Source organism: Triticum aestivum, chromosome 5B (genome assembly GCF_018294505.1).
Source record: "Triticum aestivum cultivar Chinese Spring chromosome 5B, IWGSC CS RefSeq v2.1, whole genome shotgun sequence".
Taxonomy (NCBI): domain Eukaryota; kingdom Viridiplantae; phylum Streptophyta; class Magnoliopsida; order Poales; family Poaceae; genus Triticum; species Triticum aestivum.
Genome location: NC_057807.1, coordinates 208,658,133 through 208,671,646, shown reverse-complemented (window position 1 = coordinate 208,671,646; position 13,514 = coordinate 208,658,133).

Sequence of the window (13,514 nt, the reverse complement as noted above, 5' to 3'; positions counted from 1 at the left end):
GAGATGAGTCCCGCCGTCGCGCCATCTCTCTCCCTTTCTCCTCGCCCTGCCTCTCTCTCTCTCCCCCGCAGGTCCCCGCCGCCATGGAGCTCACCGGAGCTCCGCTGCCCCATCTCCGGTCGCCGTCCACGCCCCCCTAGAGGCCGCCGCCCCTTGCCGGCGCTTTCCCGTGGCCAGATCCGGCCTCCTCCCCCCCTCCGGCGAGCCTCGACCTCTCCGTCCACCTCCTCTCCATCTCCGGCGAAGAATCCGGTGAGATCTGCCGCCGCCTCGTTTTGCGTGTCGGGTCAACCCCATATCCGGAGGTGATTTTTCTGCCAAGTCCCCGTAGTTTTGATATTCTCGTGCTCTGTTTATCATGCCATAACTTCTTGTGTGCTGCTCCGTTTTGTGCGTGTAATATATCATAATGTTCATTGTGAGATGCTATTCATTTTGTTCCACTGAGCCATGCCTGTTTGAGTTAATATTGATGCCCTTATCATCGTTGCAAGAGTGCTACATGATGTTAACTGTTGTCTGTTAACAGAACTTGGTGATTTGTGTTTTTAATTGCATTTTGCACGTGCAACCTATGAGCTTGATGTCTACATGAGTTTTGAGCTACATCATGCCGTCTGCACAGTGGTGCAATCCATGTATTTTTGTGTGCCTTCTGGTGAGTGCATTAAACTTGTGAAGTGTTCTACTTGTTGTTATTGTTTTGCTAGGCTGATTCTGTTATATCATGGTGCAATGTAAACCTGCTACTACAAGTCATTCTATGCATAATCTGGAGATATTAACTAAAAATTTTGTATTCTACATGTTATGATCTATCCATCCATGCCCTTGGTTGCATTTATAGCCTGTCGTAGCTTGTTGTAATCTTGCTCTCAAATTGCTAAGTAATGCTGCTGTGAGCCTGTTAACATTAAGTTCAGTTTTTGCTATGAGTTTTGCTAGTGACGCATGCACCCTATGACTATGCTATTGCCATGTTTAGCTCCATAAATGTGTCTTCTTACTGTTGGTTGACTTCACATTCCATGAAATGCTCGGTGGAGAGTTCTACAATCTCACCAACTTGCCTACTTATCGTTGTTCCTGCCATGTACTGTTATTCTGAATCTGTCATATCACTTGCCATGTTTGCATGGATCCTACCATCTTTTCTCTTGATCTTTGGAATAAGTTCAGTAAGGGAGTTTTGTTCTTTGTCTTTAGTATTAGCATGCCATCCCTTTTTTTGCCATGATAAGTACCTGTAGCATGTTGTTTGATAGCTGTAAACATTGCAACCTAATGTTATTTCTGCCATGTCCAGTGATTTCTGCTGTCTGTGATATTGTTATTATTTGCAATCTTTCCATGTCCTTTTGATCATGTTCTAGTGATTTCTGGAGATAGCTCAGTGTTCATGTTTTCATGTTGAGGTGATGTAGCATATAGTTTTGATGCTTGCTAGATGCCTAGTTGCTGTTTTCGACAGCTTGTCCTTTAAACTTGTTTGGTGTGTATGTTGAACCGTTGCTCCGTTTTGAGCATGCTCTATATGAAACTTGCTTAGAATTGCTTGTAGTTTCACCTTATCATGTTGCATCCATGTTTTGAGAGTGTTTGCTTGATCTTTGAATGTATTTTGCATCAATGCCATGTTTGATTTGTTTTGCTCATATCTTCTAGGCCGTAGCACCGAACTAAATGAACCTTATATGCAACTTGACTAGAATTTCATGTAGATCATCATGGTGCATTTTAACTTGCTGTTTAACTACTTGAACATAAGGTTTATTCAGTTCTGGACCAATTTCGAAATTTGTATATGAGGACTTACCGGATTAGTTATATGTTGTTCCCGGCCTCATTTAAACTTGCATTGATGTGTTGCTCTTGTATGCATCATCTCTTGCCATGAGTAGAATCATATAGCCTTTGTCATGCATCATACTTGGTTGCGCATCATGCCATGTCTATGTGTTGTGTGTTTACCGTGTGTTTGCTTCTTTCCGGTTGTGGTCCTTCTCGTTAGTTCCTGTTTCGTTGCGATCGTGAGGTTTCGTTCGTCTACGCTTGGTTCGTCTTCATGGATTCATCTTCTTCATGGACTCGTTCTTCTTACTAGCGGGATTTCAGGAAAGATGACCGTTACTCTAGATCTCACTACTATCATTGATATGCTAGTTGCTTCGTTCTATCGCTTTGCCGCGCTACCATCTCTTGTTCATCAAGCCTCCGAAATTGCCATGTCAGCCTCTAACCTTTTACAACCTTCCTAGCAAACCGTTGCTTGGCTATGTTACCGCTTTGCTCAGCCCCTCTTATAGCCTTGTTAGTTGCAGGTGAAGTTGAAGATTGCTCCATGATGGACAGGATTATGTTGGGATATCACAATATCTCTTATTTAATTAATGCACCTATATGCTTGGTAAAGGGTGGAAGGCTCGGCATTATGCCTGGTGTTTTGTTCCACTCTTGCCAACCTAGTTTCCGTCATACCGGTGTTATGTTCTTGATTTTGTGTTCCTTATGCGGTTGGGTGATTTATGGGTCCCCCTTGACAGTTCGCTTTGAATAAAAATCCTCCAGCAAGGCCCAACCTTGGTTTTACCATTTGCATACCTAAGCCTTTTTCCCTTGGGTTTCCGGAGCCCGAGGATCATCTTTATTTAACCCCCCGACCCAGTGCTCCTTCGAGTGTTGGTCCGAACCGAGTATACTGCGGGGCCACCTCGGGGAAACTTGAGGTCTGGTTTTACTCGTAGGATGTCTCATCCGGTGTGACCTGAGAACGAGATATGTGCAGCTCCTATCGGGATTTGTCGGCACATCGGGCGGCTTTGCGGGTCTTGTTTTACCATTGTCGAATTGTCTTGTAAACCGGGATTCCAAGACTGATTGGGTCTTCCTGGGAGAAGGAATATCCTTCGTTGACCGTGAGAGCTTGTGATGGGCTAAGTTGGGACACCCCTGCAGGGTATAAACTTTCAAGAGCCGTGCCCGCGGTTATGTGGCTGATGGGAATTTGTTAATATCCGGTTGTAGAGAACTTGACACTTGGCTTATTTAAAATGCATCAACCGTGTGTGTAGCCGTGATGGTCTCTTTTTGGCGGAGTCCGGGAAGTGAACACGGCTTGTGTTATGTTTGAATGTAAGTAGTTTCAGGATCACTTCTTGATCATTGCTAGCTTCACGACCGTTCCATTTGCTTCTCTTCTCGCTCTTATTTGCGTAAGTTAGCCGCCATACTTTGCTTAGTCGCTGCTGCAACCTCACCACTTTACCCCTTCCTTTCCCATTAAGCTTTGCTAGTCTTGATACCCATGGTAATGGGATTGCTAAGTCCTCGTGGCTCACAGATTACTACAACAACAGTTGCAGGTACATGTATTGCAATGATCATGGCGCGAGAGCGATGTTTACTTGTTTGGAGTTCTTCTTCTGCTTCTTCTTCGATCAGGGGATAGGTTCCTGGTCGGCAGCCTTGTGACGCCCCCGTTTCAATCGTACACTAATCATGCACGCAAATGTGTACGATCAAGATCAGGGACTCACGGGAAGATATCACAACACAACTCTAAACATAAATAAGTCATACAAGCATCATAATACAAGCCAGGGGCCTCGAGGGCTCGAATACAAGTACTCGATCATAGACGAGTCAGCGGAAGCAACAATATCTGAGTACAGACATAAGTTAAACAAGTTTGCCTTAAGAAGGCTAGCACAAACTGGGATACAGATCGAAAGAGGCGCAGGCCTCCTGCCTGGGATCCTCCTAAACTACTCCAGGTCGTCGTCAGCGGGCAGCACGTAGTAGTAGGCACCTCCGATGTAGTAGGGGTCGTCGTCGACGGTGGCGTCTAGCTCCTGGACTCCAGCATCTGGTTGCGACAACCAGAAAGAAAGGAAGGGGGGAAAAGGGGGGAGAAAGCAACCGTGAGTACTCATCCAAAGTACTCGCAAGCAAGGAGCTACACTACATATGCATGGGTATATGTGTAAAGGGCCATATCGCAGGACTGAACTGCAGAATGCCAGAATAAGAGGGGGATAGCTAATCTTGTCGAAGACTACGCTTCTGGCAGCCTCCGTCTTGCAGCATGTAGAAGAGAGTAGATTGAAGTCCCCCAAGTAGCATCTCCAAGTAGCATCTCCAAGTAGCATCTCCAGTAGCATCGCAGTAGCATAATCCTACCCGGTGGTCCTCCCCTCGTCGCCCTGTGGAAAAGCGATCACCGGGTTGTCTGTGGAACTTGGAAGGGTGTGTTTTATTAAGTATCCGGTTCTAGTTGTCATAAGGTCAAGGTACAACTCCAAGTCGTCCTGTTACCGAAGATCACGGCTATTCGAATAGATTAACTTCCCTGCAGGGGTGCACCACATAACCCAACACGCTCGATCCCATTTGGCCGGACACACTTTCCTGGGTCATGCCCGGCCTCGGAAGATCAACACGTCGCAGCCCCACCTAGGCACGACAGAGAGGTCAGCACGCCAGTCTAAATCCTATGCGCGCAGGGGTCTGGGCCCATCGCCCATTGCACACCTGCACGTTGCGTACGCGGCCGGTGAGCAGACCTAGCAACCTCCATTACAAAGGAAGTTGCATTAACGCAGTCCAACCCGGCGCGCGCCACTCAGTCGCTGACGTCAAGAAGGCTTCGGCTGATACCACGACGCCGGGATACCCATAACTACTCCCGCGTAGATGGTTAGTGCGTATAGGCTCGTAGCCGACTCAGATCAAATACCAAGATCTCGTTAAGCGTGTTAAGTATCCGCGAACGCCGAACAGGACCAGGCCCACCTGTCTCCTAGGTGGTCTCAACCTGCCCTGTCGCTCCGCCACAAAGTAACAGTCGGGGGCCGTCGGGAACCCAGGCCCACCTCTACCGGGATGGAGCCACCTGCCCCTTCAGCCCCCAACTCCGAACAGTATCACAGATAATGTAACTGTGTAAAGTATATCGTATATGCCCGTGATCACCTCCCGAAGTGATCACGGCCCAGTAGTATAGCATGGCAGACGGACAAGAGTGTAGGGTCACTAATGGAACACTAGCATCCTATACTAAGCATTTAGTATTGCGGGTAAGGTATCAATGACTGTAGCAACAATGACAGGCTATGCATCAGAATAGGATTAACGGAAAGCAGTAACATGCTACACTACTCTAATGCAAGCAGTATAGAGTAGAATAGGCGATATCTGTTGATCAAAGGGGGGGCTTGCCTGGTTGCTCTGGCAAGAGAGAGGGGTCGTCAACTCCATAGTCGAATTGGTCAGCAGCAGCGTCGGTCTCGTAGTCTACCGGAGAGAAGAGGGGGAAGAAATAATGAATACAGAGCAAACAAAGCATCACAAAATATAACAAGGCAATACGCGGTGTTCGGTGTGCCCTAACGCGGTAGTAGGTGATACCGGTGAAGGGGGAAAAACATCCGGGAAAGTATTCCCGGGGTTTCGTGTTTTCGGGCAGAGGAGCCGGAGGGGGAAAGTTGCGGGTTCGATAGGTTAGGGGTGTGTGGCGGACGAACGGACCACGTATCCGGATTCGTCTCGTCGTTCTGAGCAACTTTCATGTAGAAAACATTTTCATCCGAGTTACGGATTATTTTCTATGAATTTTCTAAGGTTTAAACAATTTTCTAGAATTATCTTAATTATTTAAAACAACATTATCCCGAACAGTGCGGCGGTGACGTCAGCATAATGTCAAGATGAAGTCAGCAGGTCAACTAACCGATTGGCCAGGTCAAACCTGACATGTGGGGACACCGGGACCCACATGTCAGCCTCTGTTAGTACTAAACGGAGTTAAAATTAATCTAACTACTCAATTAGATGGTGGGCCCTACTAGTCAGTGGTTACATAGTGTTTTAATTAGCTAATTAACTAATTAACATATTTTCTTTTTAAAATAAAATTCGTTTATTTAGGCGGGACCCACGTGTCATAGACAAAGGGCCTGCCCAATCAGCGTTGACCCTTGTTAAATGGTCAACTAGAGCCCTGGGGCCCGCAGGCAGTGGCACATAGGCGGGGCCCACGGTGCCAGGTCAGCGGCGCCACCGGAGTTGCTCCGGCGGGCCTGCGCGCGGCGGCTGAACCCCGGCGATCGCCGGAATCACGCTGTAGTGCCCTGTTTTGCGCGTTCTTGGTCACGTTCGAACGGGCAGGACGCGTCGCGTCGATCTGTGGCATCGGTTGGTGCGGGGGCAACCGGAATCGTGGTCGGCGACGAGGTCCGCGGTGGCGAGTTTTCGGGCGACGACGCAAACGGCGATGTAGCCCACAGTAGTTCAATCTAAAGCTTCGGGCATGCTCTACGCGCGTGCGAGGACAACGCACACGGGCCCTTGACCAAAAGGTCACCGGAGACGCGCCGGCGACCAAACGAGGCGGCGGTGGTTCGGGCTTCTTCGTGGTAGTGGCTACGGGCGGCTAGAGAGGGCAGGTGACGGCGCGTTCGACACAGAAGCTCACCGCGGGAGTGTGGGGTCTAGGCAGAGGGCTCGGGGAGGTCCGGTGGAGCAGCGGGATGAGGTGGACGGTAGCGAACGGCGCGGCGCCGGCGGCGTTCGCCAAGGTCGACGCAGAGGCAGGGGCGTCGCGGCGAGAGGGGCTCCGGGGAGGAGGGCGAGGGGCAGCGCCGAGATGGGCGTCTGCTTCCGAGCGCGGGCAGCACGGTCGCCGGGGTCTGTGCCCCTCGATCTGGATCGGGGGGGCAGAGGGACCGAGAGAGACGTGGGGGCGGAATCGTGGGAGGAGTGGGGTGGATCGGGGCTACGGTTTGTGGGTGGTGGGGGGGATATGCGGGGAGAGATGGGCCGGCCGGGGTAGGCTGGCCGACTGGGCGGGCCAGTTGGCTAGCTGGGCCAGTTGGCTCAGTTGGCTAGGGGGGGGTCTCTCTTTCATTTTACTTTCTATTTAAAACTTTGCTATTGTTTCTTTTATTATTTCTCTTTTCTGTTTTAATTCATTTTAAAATATTCAGGCACTTTCTAAAAATATGTTTTCTTTATTATAATTACCCTTGTAATATTCGGCACCCGCCGGACATTTTTGTTTCAACCTTTGAAAATGTTTGTTGTTTGACATATTTAGAATTTAAATTTTGAAATGGTTTCGAATCATCTCGAGGTTAGCAACAGTAACCGAGGTGACATGGCATGATTAGCGTGGGATTACTGTAGCATGATTATCCGGGCGTCACAATTCTCCTCCACTACAAGAAATCTCGTCCCGAGATTTAGGATCGGTTATAAGGGGGAAGGGGTCTGGTTACGAAATTCTAATGATTCTTCTCGATCATAGTAGCTCTTCTCGAAGAGGTCGACCCATTGCATTGATGTCTTCAGTCCTCTCCTTCAGGTCATCATGATGAAGTTTGTCGTCCTTTCTTCGGGGTTCCATCGTACTTACGAAAGGATAAAGGGTGGGTACTCCGAGAGAATGGACCTCTGCAGGTTTGACTATCTGGTCGATAACATCGGGGAGGGTGGCGGAAGTAACTCTCGAATTGAAACTTAAGAAAATATCAAGAGCAGAGTAAGGAGGTATCCTGGGAAGTTTCGAGCGGGCAGGCAATCGTTCGATGTCTGATATGTGGCGTGAAAGGGGTTCGAAGCCACGAGAATAAGTATTTGTCTGATACCAGATTGAAGGTGGCTCATGAATTACATACGAGGCCACGCGCGAGGAACAACCTTGGGTACAGGGGGGTACAGGAGAGTCAGGTTTCGATCCTGTGGAACTGTGGGTTATGGGCCCACCATGTGGATTAAAAGTAGGAAGGACAGTGACATCTTGCACGATCATGTAAGCAAGGCATGCCAGAGGATAGTCTATCGGTTATGTCGGCAACAACATCGGTACCAAGGGCGAGGGACGAAGAGAACCATTTTCCTGCTCGTTGAACGAGGCGGACCATTAGGCAAAGTTCTCGTCCATCGGTGGTTACCAAAATGTCATCAACAAAAGTAACAGGGTCTCACTGGCAGAGTTGTACACCGAGGTGTTTACATAAGAAGTAAATTATTACTGCTTAGGTTATATAGATCACAAGAAAGGTCAAACAAACCAATGGAAAGGAAAATGTGATCATCAGGTTAAACAGAACAATGGAAAGGAAAATGTGTTTAAACACATATTTCAGGGGTATATCCTTCCCAAGGATAAGCAGAGCATGATATCCATGACAGGATATAATGTAGAAAACTCTTTAGGTAGGGGAGAGAATTTTCATGACATTACCCATACATTGGTGTTTGGATAATTGAGCAAGAAACATTTAGCATTGGGCTTCAAATGTTCTTGTTGAAAATCGGAGTACCACAGACATGCTTCGAGATAGCATTGACATGGTGTTTGTTTCAATCAAGGCCAGACTTTGGATATAGGAAAGATCCATTAGGAACAACTTGTAGGATAAGTCTTACAATTTCCTCCAGGAAGAATGGTTATCTTGCAAAAGAAATTATAATGATAGGTCCTCCAGCCGGGGGGGGGGGTGCTAGGCATGACATCATGTTACCGGGTCATCAAAGGATCAACATCATGACCCTTGGAGAGTTGTCCCAACCATCATAACTGACCGAGATTCATATCCAACTGGTGTCATGATACCTCAGACTCAGGGGGTCCGAGAGGAAAAGGTGCAACACAAATTGACGAAATGACATTGCAAGATTCTCGAGAAATGAACTATGGGAGCGGGTTTCTGAAGCAATAGTTCACCATTAAACCAAGGAGAGGACAAGGAGGTGTCTGGTGAACTCAACGGCAATTCACCGAGATTCCCAAAAGATGGATTTCCACCATTAAGTGAACAAGGAGATAACATTTGTCAGATCAAATGATATAAGGAAGTATGCTCGAGGAAAACATACACAATTAAACATTGGTTGAAGGGTGCGCCCGAAGTACGGGTTGGGTTGCACGACCAATGTTAGAATGGTGATTCAATTACCGAAGGACTTAGAATGAACTATCGATCATTAACTTCAAAGAAATAGGGTTGCTAGAAGGAAAGAATCCAAACAACACCGTTCACTTGTTAGAATTAACACGGGGACCAAGAAAGAATGGTGATGCTGAGAAGTATTTGTATGTCAAGAATTCTCAAGAGGTGGAACAAATCTCAAAACATTCTTGACATAAAGGATGGTAATACTCCAAGGTAAAGAAGAACAATTGCTGGATAGCAAGGAACTCAAGGTATAACACCAAACATGAACAAGCTTGTGTTGGTGGGAAGGCAATAAAGTGGTCGACGATAATACAATTCATCGAGGGCAAGGATGTTATTTCTCATCTTGAATTCAATTGATATCCTGGATGAGCTCAGAATTTTGATGATCACGACACCGTTGTCGCGAGAGTTCATGAAGATGTAATCGATCGGCGACGACATCAAGTCAAAGTAATGATGCAGTGAAAGGTTATTGGAACCAAGGGTACAACACAAACTCGAAATCAAGCTTGATGTTCAAAGCGAAATGATATGACAAGGAAGATCGACGTAAGTCTAGCTCATCATCGAAAGTTGTGCTACGGAAGAAGGACCGGGTAGCACAGTTAAAATTAGCTCGATAATGATATAGCCGATCAGGCTAGGAACGACTTGAAGGATTAATAAATTTGTAAGCAGTGATGGGTTCAAATACTTGTTGAATCGCAATGCGAACTCGATTCAGTTATCGGTGTCTTTGAGTTTTTAATAACTCAGAGCCCGTGAAAAATTTGAATCAGTGAGAAGGTATTACTTGATGAACTCATAAAAATTTAGGCAGTTCCATAATAATCTCGAGATACCATGGGGTAATACTCGATGACAGATCGAAGTAGAGGTTGGACTGGGGCATTGCTCTGCAGAAGACAAGTGCTTAAACTTGCACGAGAAATGGTATTTAAAGGAGAACATGGTCGGAACCAAGATTGCAAAAAGGCCAGACCCCAGATATAAGATGATCTTATATCAATGGAATAATTAATTTTAAAAGAAGCTTCGATGAGAAGATGTGTATCGTGTCCATGGGCATGAACACAAAGTTCAAGGTCGACTCCCACTTCTCCAATGCACAACCTTTCATTCACTTCTCGCGCTCAATGAAGTTGTAGTTTTGAAATTCTATCTGGCAAAATACCAGAAGAGTGCGACTCGTGAAAACTTTCGAGTTCACACCTATTAAGGAAGGCATAGGTTCAACCCATCGGGGCATCTTAGAATCATATACCAGAATCTTTAGAAGTAATTAACTCAAGCTCGAAGACAGAGCATGGTTAAGAGAGCAGAGGATACAATTTACCAAAGGCATTATGTATCAGAGGAAAGGCTCACAAGGTTATTGAATATGAAGGGCGTTGTCAGATAAAATCCAACAAAGGATCTGGTGGTCCACAAGGGATCTGACGTGAGCATCGGTACTCAACTAGAGGAAGAAGATTACAAGGAGATCAGATTATAGAAACAACTGACTAACTCAATTGTCAAATGCAAAGGAATTATGATTTCCAAATCAAGGGGTCAGAAGCAATGCTCTGATTAGGGATGGATAAGTTGAATAGCCTTATGGTACAATCAACGACAATTGGATTGGTTGAGAACCAATTCCAGTTAAAAGAATGGCAGCTCAGCCAGAAAAGTAACTTATAAGGATCAAAGATGATTGCGTGTATTCGCAAACATATTGAGTCAACAGACTCAAAAATGATAATGACAAGGAATGTCAATAAGACTACGAGAGTTATGGGATTAACCATAATGCAAGCAAGCAAGAATTTCAAGAGCCAAAGGCTCCAGAGGATTTTCGGAAGATCGAATATTATTTTGAAGACTTTTGTGAAACACAAGAACAACTGGGGATGAGCGGATACTCGGCAAGCGCGAGTAATTATCCGTAGGGGTATTCATGCAGCAAGGAACTGCAGGGCAGTAAGCGTAAAGAATTCTCGGAATACCGAAGAGTATTTCAGGACATTTTGTAATAACAAAAGCAACTGGGGATGACAATATGAACGATAGGTGTAAGTAGTTATCCAGAGGGATTTATCGATGGAAGTGAATTGCAAAAGCGATGGCACATAGTCTCCAGAGCACATCGTAGAGTATCTCGAAATCTTCTGGTGCAGCAGGCGGTTATCGGTAACAAGTGGCTCTCCGGGAGAAAGTACTTGCGAGAACCTAAAGTTAGTTTTGTTTTTAGCAAAATCATTTAACCCGAATAGAAGAGAGCTCAGAGTCCCAGAGTAAAGGTCGAGGAATAAAAGATCCTACTACCACCCGATGGCGACGTGGGCCCGTAAGGCACACAGCCAAGTTAGTAAAAGTTTTTGCAATGCCTAGACTCAACTTCGGCCAAGGAGTGTGGAAGGGGGATTCCTACAGGCAGTCGGCTCTGATACCAACTTGTGACGCCCCCGTTTCAATCGTACACTAATCATGCACGCAAATGTGTACGATCAAGATCAGGGACTCACGGGAAGATATCACAACACAACTCTAAACATAAATAAGTCATACAAGCATCATAATACAAGCCAGGGGCCTCGAGGGCTCGAATACAAGTACTCGATCATAGACGAGTCAGCGGAAGCAACAATATCTGAGTACAGACATAAGTTAAACAAGTTTGCCTTAAGAAGGCTAGCACAAACTGGGATACAGATCAAAAGAGGCGCAGGCCTCCTGCCTGGGATCCTCCTAAACTACTCCAGGTCGTCGTCAGCGGGCATCACGTAGTAGTAGGCACCTCCGGTGTAGTAGGGGTCGTCGTCGACGGTGGCGTCTGGCTCCTGGACTCCAGCATCTGGTTGCGACAACCAGAAAGAAAGGAAGGGGGGAAAAGGGGGGAGAAATCAACCGTGAGTACTCATCCAAAGTACTCGCAAGCAAGGAGCTACACTACATATGCATGGGTATATGTGTAAAGGGCCATATCGGTGGACTGAACTGCAGAATGCCAGAATAAGAGGGGGATAGCTAATCTTGTCGAAGACTACGCTTCTGGCAGCCTCCGTCTTGCAGCATGTAGAAGAGAGTAGATTGAAGTCCCCCAAGTAGCATCTCCAAGTAGCATCTCCAAGTAGCATCTCCAGTAGCATCGCAGTAGCATAATCCTACCCGGTGGTCCTCCCCTCGACGCCCTGTGGAAAAGCGATCACCGGGTTGTCTGTGGAACTTGGAAGGGTGTGTTTTATTAAGTATCCGGTTCTAGTTGTCATAAGGTCAAGGTACAACTCCAAGTCGTCCTGTTACCGAAGATCACGGCTATTCGAATAGATTAACTTCCCTGCAGGGGTGCACCACATAACCCAACACGCTCGATCCCATTTGGCCGGACACACTTTCCTGGGTCATGCCCGGCCTCGGAAGATCAAAACGTCGCAGCCCCACTTAGGCACGACAGAGAGGTCAGCACGCCGGTCTAAATCCTATGCGCGCAGGGGTCTGGGCCCATCGCCCATGGCACACCTGCACGTTGCGTACGCGGCCGGTGAGCAGACCTAGCAACCTCCATTACAAAGGAAGTTGCGTTAACGCAGTCCAACCCGGCGCGCGCCACTCAGTCGCTGACGTCAAGAAGGCTTCGGCTGATACCACGACGCCGGGATACCCATAACTACTCCCGCGTAGATGGTTAGTGCGTATAGGCTCGTAGCCGACTCAGATCAAATACCAAGATCTCGTTAAGCGTGTTAAGTATCCGCGAACGCCGAACAGGACCAGGCCCACCTGTCTCCTAGGTGGTCTCAACCTGCCCTGTCGCTCCGCCACAAAGTAACAGTCGGGGGCCGTCGGGAACCCAGGCCCACCTCTACTGGGATGGAGCCACCTGCCCCTTCAGCCCCCAACTCCGAACAGTATCACAGATAATGTAACTGTGTAAAGTATATCGTATATGCCCGTGATCACCTCCCGAAGTGATCACGGCCCAGTAGTATAGCATGGCAGACGGACAAGAGTGTAGGGTCACTAATGGAACACTAGCATCCTATACTAAGCATTTAGTATTGCGGGTAAGGTATCAATGACTGTAGCAACAATGACAGGCTATGCATCAGAATAGGATTAACGGAAAGCAGTAACAAGCTACACTACTCTAATGCAAGCAGTATAGAGTAGAATAGGCGATATCTGTTGATCAAAGGGGGGGCTTGCCTTGTTGCTCTGGCAAGAGAGAGGGGTCGTCAACTCCGTAGTCGAACTGGTCAGCAGCAGCGTCGGTCTCGTAGTCTACCGGAGAGAAGAGGGGGAAGAAATAATGAATACAGAGCAAACAAAGCATCACAAAATATAACAAGGCAATACACGGTGTTCGGTGTGCCCTAACGCGGTAGTAGGTGATACCGGTGAAGGGGGAAAAACATCCGGGAAAGTATTCCCGGGGTTTCGTGTTTTCGGGCAGAGGAGCCGGAGGGGGAAAGTTGCGAGTTCGATAGGTTAGGGGTGTGTGGCGGACGAACGGACCGCGTATCCGGATTCGTCTCGTCGTTCTGAGCAACTTTCATGTAGAAAACATTTTCA